The sequence below is a fragment of the Amphiura filiformis genome, chromosome 19 (assembly GCF_039555335.1).
Source record: "Amphiura filiformis chromosome 19, Afil_fr2py, whole genome shotgun sequence".
Lineage (NCBI taxonomy): Eukaryota > Metazoa > Echinodermata > Ophiuroidea > Amphilepidida > Amphiuridae > Amphiura > Amphiura filiformis.
In genome coordinates, this window is record NC_092646.1 from 41,770,498 (window position 1) to 41,781,794 (window position 11,297).

Consider the following 11,297-nt stretch of genomic DNA (forward strand, 5'->3'; position numbering starts at 1 on the left):
CGAGAAATCACAGATGACAAAATGGTTATTATCGAGAAAATTAAAAATAGGCGAATACCGCAAAGTATTGTTGACATCCTGATCAACAATCATGTCAAATGAATATTTTGTTCTGGGACTAATTATTCAGACTAGTCAACAATATGGTTAATCCCAGTGGTTAATCAAGTTTCTTATAATACCGTTTTAGATAGATCAAGGAAGTGGGTACAAATGAGGGCGGTCTAACAATTTAGTACATGGTCTTAGCTTTATAGGCCATATAGCTTTAGGTCTAATCAGCCTATGGAATCATAGACCATGATGACATATTGACATGACTTTCCGCTGCTTTATACATTTGTAAAAAAACATCGTGATTTTAGTTAACGTGTGTCCTGACAATTCAGTGGCGTAGCCAGGGGGCAAAGGGGGCAGCGCCCCCTGTTAGAAGTCTTGTCCCCTTTTCCCTCCCGTGGATCATGGAATGCTGGCGCTCTCTTTTTAGCCCATAAGTTTGACCATTTTCGTGAAAGTTTGCCACCCCCCTCTTGAAAGTTGCCTTCCCCCTCCTCCCCACTTGCCCACCACCTTGCCCACCCTCTTGTCCACCCTATTTTTTCAGTTTGAAAATACGATACACAGAAGTTTGAGTTATTATTATTATTATTTTCAAATAAAGGGGTATGTTTAAGTTCATAATTAGTTCATAATTAATGTATTCTGCATATTTATTTTCTATACGTCCCCAGCCAACATCATTTTAATACTTATGATTTATCTCTCATCGATCTAGGGGGAAAATCGCGGTATCTTGGGCATAAAATAGTTAACTCCAAGAACTAATGCTTTTTCCTCCGCCTCTTTCCCGCTTATCGATGATCTGTTTTGAATGCTGAAGCACCCACCACACGCACCTAAACGACTTAAATTTCACTTCTTAACCTCTTCAAAATTTCACATGAAATTTCTAAAATAAAATAAGTGACTCCGGTTAAGTGACTCAAGTGATGGGTGGATTTTTTGGTTGGGACTGTGATAGAGGTTAACTGTGGCCCATAACGTCAAAGCCGGAGCTGAGGAGACTTAGGAAATGTTCAATTGCTCTCGTAAATACTAAAGGAGTAAATCGTATATAGGCTTGGGATTTTGGCGACTTTGTAGACATGCTTAGCGTATCAAATTCCGGCGGGGTTGAAGTGTTCTTGTTGAGGGTGTCTCAAATAATGTATACATAAAATTTGTTATTTGCCTGCGCTTTGTTAGTTAGGAAAAGGTAAGTAGGTAGAAAGGTACTTTATAGGAGGTATAGTGAGGTATAGGTAATTATGTAGGCCAATGAGTAGGTAGGCAGTGGCGTAGCGCTGGGTTGTGGTACCCGGAGAAAGGATACAAGCCCCCCCATTCCTGAAACAATTGCTCGCGGAGCACGCAAAACTTTGCACAAAAATACAAATACCACTAATTTGGTTATGATTAAGTTGAATTTCGGTCTTTGAAATAACTATTTATGTTGACATGCTTTCACCGCTTGGAGGGGCGCAGATTCAATATAGATGAAACTAAGTTTGTCGATTCATTAATACCAGTATCAGCAGTATATAGCTACTTCATCCATACCAGTATCAGCAGTAGATAGCTACCTCATTAAAGCCAGTATCAGCAGTAGATAGCTACTTCATTAATATCAGTATCAGCAGTAGAGAGCTACTTCATTAAAGCCAGTATCAGTAGATAACTACTTCACTAATATCAGTATCAGCAGTAGATAGCTACTTCATCCATACCAGTATCAGCAGTAGATAGCTACTACATCAATACCAATATCAGCAGCAGATAGCTACTTCATCCATACCAGTATCAGCAGTAGATAGCTACTTCATCAATACCAGTATCGGCAGTAGATAGCTACTTCATCAATACCAGTGTCAGCAGTAGATAGTTACTTCATCAATACCAGTGTCAGCAGTAGATAGCTACTTCATCAATACCAGTATCAGCAGTGGATAGTTACTTCACCAACACCAGTATCAGCAGTAGATGGCTACTTCATCAACACCAATATCAGCAGTATAGATAGCTACTTCATGCACCAGTATCAGCAGTGGATAGTTACTTCATCAATACCAGTGTAAGCAGTAGATAGCCACTTCATTAATAGCAGTACGCTCGTAGTTTTATGTAAGCTTATCTTGATAGATGGTATAAGTAGGAAAGTAATGAAGTAGTGGGTACAGATATGTCAAAGACTTCTAACCTCATGTTCCTTCATGCACACGCTCATGCACAAAGGCTAATCTTAATAAAGGCCTAATTTTGCTCTCACAGGTTTCTTGACATGTCGGCCATGACATACTCTATTCTATAAAGCTTATTTACAAATAACTATGATTTAACACATTCGTCAGTACAACGTTTCCCTTAAACATTCTTCTCAAAATGCTCATAAAATGATAATTCGAGTACTTGATTTAAATCCTCAAATCAAATAAACGATATTCAGCGATCAAGTAGATGCGTAAAATAGACATAGAGACATGACTTGCAATGTCTAACCTCGCCATGGGTCTCTCTACAATCAGATGATGATATACTCAAGCGGCGGCGGCACCCTTATCACTATAGTAGGCTTCTGTAGAGTGAACATAAGCCCTAAGCTATAGCTGAACTTTAAGAAACAAGAATCCAGTTACACTGAACTCTTCGCATTTAAAATGCTTAATTTCCTCGATATGAAATATACAGAAAAATAACGGAAATTGGCGTCCAGGGCAAGATGTATGGCTCCGAGCACGCACTAAATACGCGGCTATTATACAGTTTACCTGAGAGATAAAAACAAAATCGGTAATTTTATCATCTTCTATAGATTCACCAAATCTCAAGATTACTAGGCATGTTTGTACTCATTTTACTGTTCTTTTCATGTACATTCCAAATATGGTCATGAAAATTAAACAAATCCTACTTTTTTTCCAAATCCTATACATTTTAGCCCAGTTTTTCTTGACTTGACTTGTGTGTGCAGAGCATAAATAGACATTTTCACTTGCGTTTGAGTTTAGTTCATTTGAGTGAAAAAGGGGTGCAGAATATATAAAAATATACAGAAGTAAAATAGCTGCCATTTGTTATATTTTTAATCAGCCAGCATTCTGATATACTGGGAACCAATGGTCTTACTTGGTTGGTAGCTGGGGCAGCCCCCTATGAATTGTACATAATTGACCTTAAGGGCTGGGGTATGAACGTGTGGACAGTATTTATTGTGGGGCATTAGAGCACATCAGACATATCGAATTGCATTCTGAATACGAAGAATGTCATTCTGATATCAAACAATTTTGATTGTTTGAAATTCGCAATTTGATACACATTTTATGGCAAATCATTAAAATTGATATTTTTGATATTTAATAGTACTTGAAGTAAACTTTATATATCTGATGCTTTATACTTAAAGTGTATGTCGGTGGGATGAAAAGCCGACGATCAATTGAAAATTTTGACCTTTCGTATTGAAGATATGGATTTTTTTCCCAAAACACCAAAAAATGTAGGTCTTTTTGGGAAAAAAATCCATATCTTCAATATGAAAGGTCAAAATTTTCAATTGACCGTCGGCTTTTCCTCCTGCTACATACACTTTAAGAATATGTCATTAGATTTATATAATTTACTTCGAGGACTGTTATATATCAAAATTTGAAAAATATCAAATTTTATAATTTGTCATAAAATTTGTATTATATCATATATTGTGATTTTCAAAAATGAAAATTATTTGATATCAGAAAGACATGCTTCGTATTCAGAATGCAATTCGATAGGTCTGAGGTGCTCTCATGTCCCACAAAAATACTGTCGAAACGCAATAAACGCTCATTTTAGATCCCTTAAACAAACTCTAACACAGCAAAACCAACACACTAAGTTTAACAATTTGTCCCCATACAACATGTACAAGGATAAAGTCATGAAACTTTTATTTCATATTTGTGTCCTTTTTAAGCCAATTTCCAACATTAAGGGATCCTCTTGTGGCTCCTGACTCCTCTTGTAGCCCCAGCCTGGGGAAGTGGTAGCTTACGTCATGAGGCAGCTATGACAGTTCATTCCAAAAAATCCTCATAGCTTTCAGACAGCTAATCTTTGGAAAAGCTGTTCTATATTTTTCTATATTATTTTTGATGCAATGGCAAGTCGGTGCGAAGTGAGGTTGTCACCCTCAATAAAGCGGTGCTTTTTACTGCGATGGAAGTCTTGTTGGGTGCCTCGGGCAGAGGGGACATAAAGACGAGTTTGCGTAATGATAAACAGAGATACAACGGTGTTGCCAAAATTGTCATCTCTGGTGATCTGGGGAAAAGGCGCCCAAATTGTATGATAACCATTTGATTTCATCGTGCCTACACAGACTGAGGACTGGAAGACAATTAAGAGGAGCGAGAGGCCAATGAAAAGGCACCCAATACAAATTTAGTGTGTATCTGTTTAGAATGTGAGGGTTAACAAAATATAAGGAGCCTACTTTTATGTGTTTGAGCCTCACGAGGATTAGTGCACCAGAGGAGATCAAAGATGTCGTCAAAAATAGCCCAAATGGGTGGCCAAAGACTGTTGTCGGCAATGCTGAGAGCATTTTGTAAAGATGAACTGACGCAACTTGGAAGTGACTTGTGTGATAATATCAAGGTATGTTATAGCGAGTCAATCAATCAATCAATAATTAGAAGCTATAGCTATAGCTACTTTATCAATTTAGGAAACTACTTTAACACAGACGGAAACAGTGTCTAAATAACACTTCATCAACAGCAACATCGGCAGTAGATAGCTACTTCATCAATACCAATATCAGCAGTAGATAGCTACTTCATTAAAGCCAGTATCAGCAATAGATGGCTACTTCGTTAATACCAGTATCAGCAGTAGATAGCTACTTCATCCATACCAGTATCAGAAGTAGATAGCTACTTCATCCATCAGCAGTATAGATAGCTACTTCATCAATACCAGTATCAGCAGTAGATAGCTACTACATTAATACCAGTATCAGCAGTAGATAGTTACTTCATCAATACCGGTGTCAACAGTAGAAATGAACTTCATTAATAAAACCAACAGTAGATAACTACTTCGTCAATACGCATATCAGCATTAGATAGTTACTTCATCTATCAGGAGTAAGCTATTTCATCAATACTATATCAGCAGTAGATAGCTACTTCAGCACCCACATCTGCAGTAGATATTTATTTCGTCACCCATATCAGCAGTAGAAAACTACGTCATCAATATCAATATCATCAGTAGATAGCTACATCATCGATACCCACATCAGCAGTAGTATAGTTACTTCATCAATACTATTATCAACAGTATAAAGCTACTTCATCAATACTATATCAGCAGAGTAGCTACTTCATCAACACCCACATCAGCAGTAGATAGCCACTTCATCACACATACGTCATCAATACCAATATCATCAGTAGATATCTACATCATCGATACCCACATCAGCAGTACCAGTAGTAGTTACTTCATCAATACTATTATCAACAGTATTAAGCTACTTCATCAATACTATATCAGCAGAGTAGCTACTTCATCAACACCCACATCAGCAGTAGATAGCCACTTCATCACACATACGTCATCAATACCAATATCATCAGTAGATATCTACTTCATCGATACCCACTTCAGCAGTAGATAGCTACTTCATCAATACTAGTATCAGCAGTAGATGGCTACTTCATCAATACCAGTATCAGCAGTAGATAGCTACTTCATCCATACCAGTATCAGCAGTAGATAGCTACTTCATCCATACGTCCAGTATCAGCAGTAGCTTCTTCATCAACACACGCATCTGCAGTAGATAGCTACTTCATCAATACCATACCAAGTATCAGCGGTAGATAGCTACTTCATCAATACTAATATCAGCTGTATATAGCTACTTCGTCAATACCAGTATCAGGAGTAGATGTAGCTAATTCATCAATACCATTATCAGTAGATAGCTACTTCATCAATACTAATATCAGCAGTAGATAGCTACTTCATCAATACCATTTATGTCAGCTAGCAGTAGATAGCTACTTCATCAATACCATACCAAGTATCAGCGGTAGATAGCTACTTCATCAATACTAATATCAGCAGTAGATAGCTACTTCATCAATACCATTTATATCAGCTAGCAGTAGATAGCTACTTCATCAATACCATACCAAGTATCAGCGGTAGATAGCTACGTCATCAATACTAATATCAGCAGTAGATAGCTACTTCACCAATACCAATATATCAGCAGTAGATAGCTACTTCAGTAGCCAAATACCAGTATCAGCAATAGATAGCTACTTAATCAATATCAGTATCAGCAGTAGATAGCTACTTCATCAATACCAACATCAGCAGTAGATAGCTACTTCATCAATACCAGTATCAGCAGTAGATACCTAATTCATCAATAACAGGTCAGCATTAGATAGCTAATTCATCAACACTTGTAGGTAACTGCTTTATCAACAAATATTTAACTGCTTCATCCATTCCAACAGCAATGCAGATGGCTAGTGGCTACTTCATCAACACCGGTATCAGCGGTAGATAGGTACTTCGATACAATCAACAATATATATAGAAAACTGCTTCTCAGCAGCGATACACATGAGAAGTTTAAACCGAAATAAAAGTGATATGAAGTAACCTTTTCGTATTATCAAAATTGTGTCAATATCTTTTTTCTGGTATTTACCTGTTTTTAGTTTTTATTATTAATTATTTGGGAACTTCACGTATCAAATCGTAACGGAATGAACCCCAGCATACAAAAAGTCTGTCTGCGTGATATCGACTTAATGCTCTGCGTGCTAGCCATACGCTTCAACGGAACAAGTTCAAGTTTTGAAATATTTTCTCAAAATATCAAGAGCTATCTTAAGAACCTTTGAACCAATACTAGGCTTGTTTGTACTCATTTTAATGCATTTTTCATGCTGAATCCAAATATGGTCATGAAAATTTACATTTCTGAAATTTTTGAATTTCAAACAAAAATTGAAACTTGTCTTCTGCAGTCGACACCCTCGTGAAGTTAAGACTCGGAGACATGTCAAACACGCCGTCCACTGTTGTGTCAGATTCGAAAATCGACTAGCAGAGGTGACACATGAACTAAACCTACTTTTGAGGTAATCAGCTTCAATATACTTCATCTTAACTGGTTTAAGAAAATAAATTAACTCTTACCGCGCAATATTCTAGTTGGGTCCTACTTATCTGCTAACCAAAAGTGAGATTACACGCCATTTTACGTGTGATGTTGCTCTTAGTTTTGTCAAAGTCTTTTAGTCATTATCGGTTACATATTATTTATCATGTTTAACTCTCTCCATGGGCGTCAGCTGTAGACGACAAGTTTCAATTTTTTTTAATTCAAAATTTCAGAATTGTAAATCATGTCCATATTTGGAAGCAGCATGAAAAAAATGTATTAAAATGGGTGCAAACAAGCCTAGTATTGGTTCAGTGGTTCTTAAGATAGCTCTTGATAGCTTGAGAAAATATCTCAAAACTTGGATGTTGAAGCTTATTTATGGTAAGTTCACATAACAGCATGGCTTTGAAGGGTTTTGGCAGAACCGCATCCCGGCATTACTTCCACTAGTGATAATGCTGACTGCTTGTATACTATTATTAGTGGTGCAAAACATTGCGAAAAATACACACAATGTGACAAAGTTAAAAACGGCTTGTGCCCCCCTCCCCAATCAGACCCGGTGCCCTCCAATCATGGTCGGTGCCCCCCCCCATGTGATGACCCACGCTACGCCACTGATTAGCAGTGTTTGCTACGAGTATATGTTTTATCAACTTGGTCCCCACCCTAAAATTGTTAAAATGGGTTATCATACAATCATGTTTTCAGACTTTATAGCAAATGGCACAATTATGCCATCATGATGTCACACTATAAAATAATAATCATGTCAACTTTCCGTTCCCCGCACCTTCATTAATCTTTTTTACCAAAATGGTTATGACGCGCACAGCTTATAACTTTTCAGCATCCATTTTGCCATCCTTTTTTTGCCACATTGGGTTAATCCATTTAAAATCCACACTCCCCCTGTCAAAGATTTTGGAAGGGCGGGTTAGTGTAGTGGTCTTCTCACTCGCTTCTCACCACTGTGGCCCGGGTTCAATTCCCCGCGGCGCCACATGTGAGTTTGGTTGCCGATCCATGCTCGTCCTCGCAGGTTTTTCTCCGGGTGCTCCGCTCTCCTGCATCTAAAATCGGACCTCTTCCCATATCCCTGTCCCGTCATATCCGGATGGCGTCCCTTAAATTTAGTAGCCTCTGAGCACTATTGGGATTAGCCTGGCTTCGGCCGAATATTATAAATATAAATAAAAAAATAAATAAAAAATATCTTCCACGGGGGAGTATAAATTTCAAATGGAACGAACACATTAAGCAGCTCCATTTGAAACTCACCCTCCCTCAGTGGAAGATTCAGGTTGAATCTTTTTCTGAGGGTGTATGAAATTCAAATGGAGCTGCTCAATATGTTCATTCTATTTTAAATTCATACTCCCCCTGTGGAAGATATTTCCAAAATCTTCCACAGGGGTAGTGGGGATTCTAAATGGAATAGCCCATTGGACGATAACAATTTCCAATTTAAGAGGGTACTTTCAAGTACTTGAGTATATCAGTTCACATTTACGAAAAATAATAGGTACTAAATGGCACCATGTCACAACGCATACACATCTTACTCGTGAAATGTTTACACCATAATACAGCTAATATCGAGGTGTCAACGATATGAATATATACAAAGAAGGCAACAAATTCATAATATTTTTCAAAATTTACAGGCTAAGCTTATCTCTAGAAACACTGCACCAATACTAGGCATATTTCTACTCATTTCGAATATATTTCCCATTTAGATCTCACATATTGCCATGGAAAATGTTTCAGGAAAAGTAAACATTTTATGATATTATTTCGAGATATCTACCTGCGTGTTCGGCATTCAATATCACTATGGACCACAATGGCCTCATCCCAATGGCATTGTTCAATAACCTCAATTAAACAATCATAGTGCAAAATTCGACCTCAAGTTGTAGAGTATGAGTTTTTTGTACCCAAATTTTCAGAGGTCATTCAATGAATGTACAAATGTATTGGGGTTAAAGAACTGCGCACTGATAGATGAGCTTGTTGTGGATCCTATGGTTAGCAGAACGTTTTAGTTTATTGCATGTGTCAGATGTCCTCATATATTTGTATCATATTTCCACGTTGATATATCTCGACTGGATCGGTTTCCAAAACAAAATCATCTTAGGTTTTTGACATGGTCTGAAGAAAAAAATATGACAAGTGGTGTTTGCTGAAGATTACTGAGCAAATACTAAGCATAGTGTACTATTTCGAGTGCATTTTAATCAAGTTAATGCAGAATTTAAACAGGATGTGTCCCTATAGGATTATATTTCTTGTTGATATAGGTAGGTTTTTACCAGTTCCTAGCCTAGACTCAATTATTTAGACTCAAACATTATACGCACGGCCATTGGGTGCACTGCAAATTTTCCCGAACACATGACGCTTCTCAGACGCGTCCGGGGTGTTCATAATTGTCTCTTTAGAACACTAGTGTTTTTGAAAATATGATAAGCCTAGCACATTAGTGTTCTTTTAGTATAATGTAGAACACACAGTATTGATCAGACGTGTCACAAGTGTTCTGAATGATTATATTGAATACTGGTGTTCAAAAATGGAACGCATGAGGTAATGATACCGATGTGAATGAGCAGATAGAGGCGTTGGAGAGCTGCGACGTGTCAGCGAGAAATACATGGTGCTCCTTTGAAGGAGGGATATAAGTGACTACAACAACAATGGCGATGCAACGTGGAAACGCTATTCCAAACTGTCTTTTTCAAGACAAATGAGATGATAGTGAGAGTAAATTCGAAGGATTTAGGGAAGAATGAAATTCAGGGCAACTTTGGGAGTCCGTATATCTGTTGACAGCGATGAACACGCATCGGAGAGACACAAGAGGGCGAGATGGCCGAGCGGTTATAGGTGTTGCGCTGTCAGCCGGGAGATACGATCGGCGAGGGTTCGAGCCTTGGGCTTGCCTTAAGTGAAAACTATCGGATTTCATCGGAATTCTTCTGAACACCGCCATTATCTTGTTTACACTACGCATTTGTTTATTGTCGAGTAATGAGATTTTGAAAATGTATAAATAAAGGTTGAACACCCGCATTCTGAAAATCAATGCTTGAACACGTGTCATGTGTTAAAAAACCGTTAGGCCTACATTTCTTTCATGTGTCCGAGGTGTTCATAGATAGTAATTTTGAACACCAGTGTTTAAAGGATTAGAACACGTTACACTAGTGTTCTGAGGTAATAACACCTGTGTTCTATACATTAACACTAGTGTTCTCTAAATAAGTTGAACACGTGTCATGTGTTAAAAAACCGTTACATTAATGAACGCGTTCCATGTGTTCTGGCCAATTTGCAGTGTAGGAGCGCCCCGGGAGGAGCGCAAAGGATAGGTAAAAATGTGCCCCCCCATTTCAAGAGGCCAGAAGGATTCAGGCTATTTACCCCTATCCCAATAAGATACCCCAAATATAATGCATAATAAATGAAACTCCTCACAATCAAGCACTCATCGTGGAATCTACTCCAAATCAAAGATCGTCGAATTTTTTTTTTTTTGGGGGGTGGTTTTTTTTCCACGGTAGGGTGTTCGAACAGCCAGACGTTACTCTGATCGAAACTGTCAACGATGTCTTTTGTCATCCACTGCATCTGCACCGCGCCGCAATTAATGGAATCGAACCAGGACTTTCTGCACCAGAGTCAAAGACCTAAACCACTGGATCACGCCCCTCCCTCGCTTTTTCAAAAAAAATCCAGATTTAGGATTGAATGTATATTGACCAATCCAATCCGATCTGTGCACAACGTTGGAATGGGTAAAACAAAACGGTTAAGTTTTCTCTAGTAAAAATACCAACGTGTTTAGCCTATGATCAAAGGTTTCTACCACTTCAGATTTACGCCGTTCAATGTAAATAGCCAATATAAGAACTACTAGTATTCACACATGCACACATCAGATAGATATCGGACTCATTTAACCTCAAGAGTTTCTACCACTTAAGATTACACCGTTCAATGTGAATAGCCAATATAAGAACTATTTCACACATGCACACATCAGAAAGCCGTCGGATTTTAACCTCAAGAATTT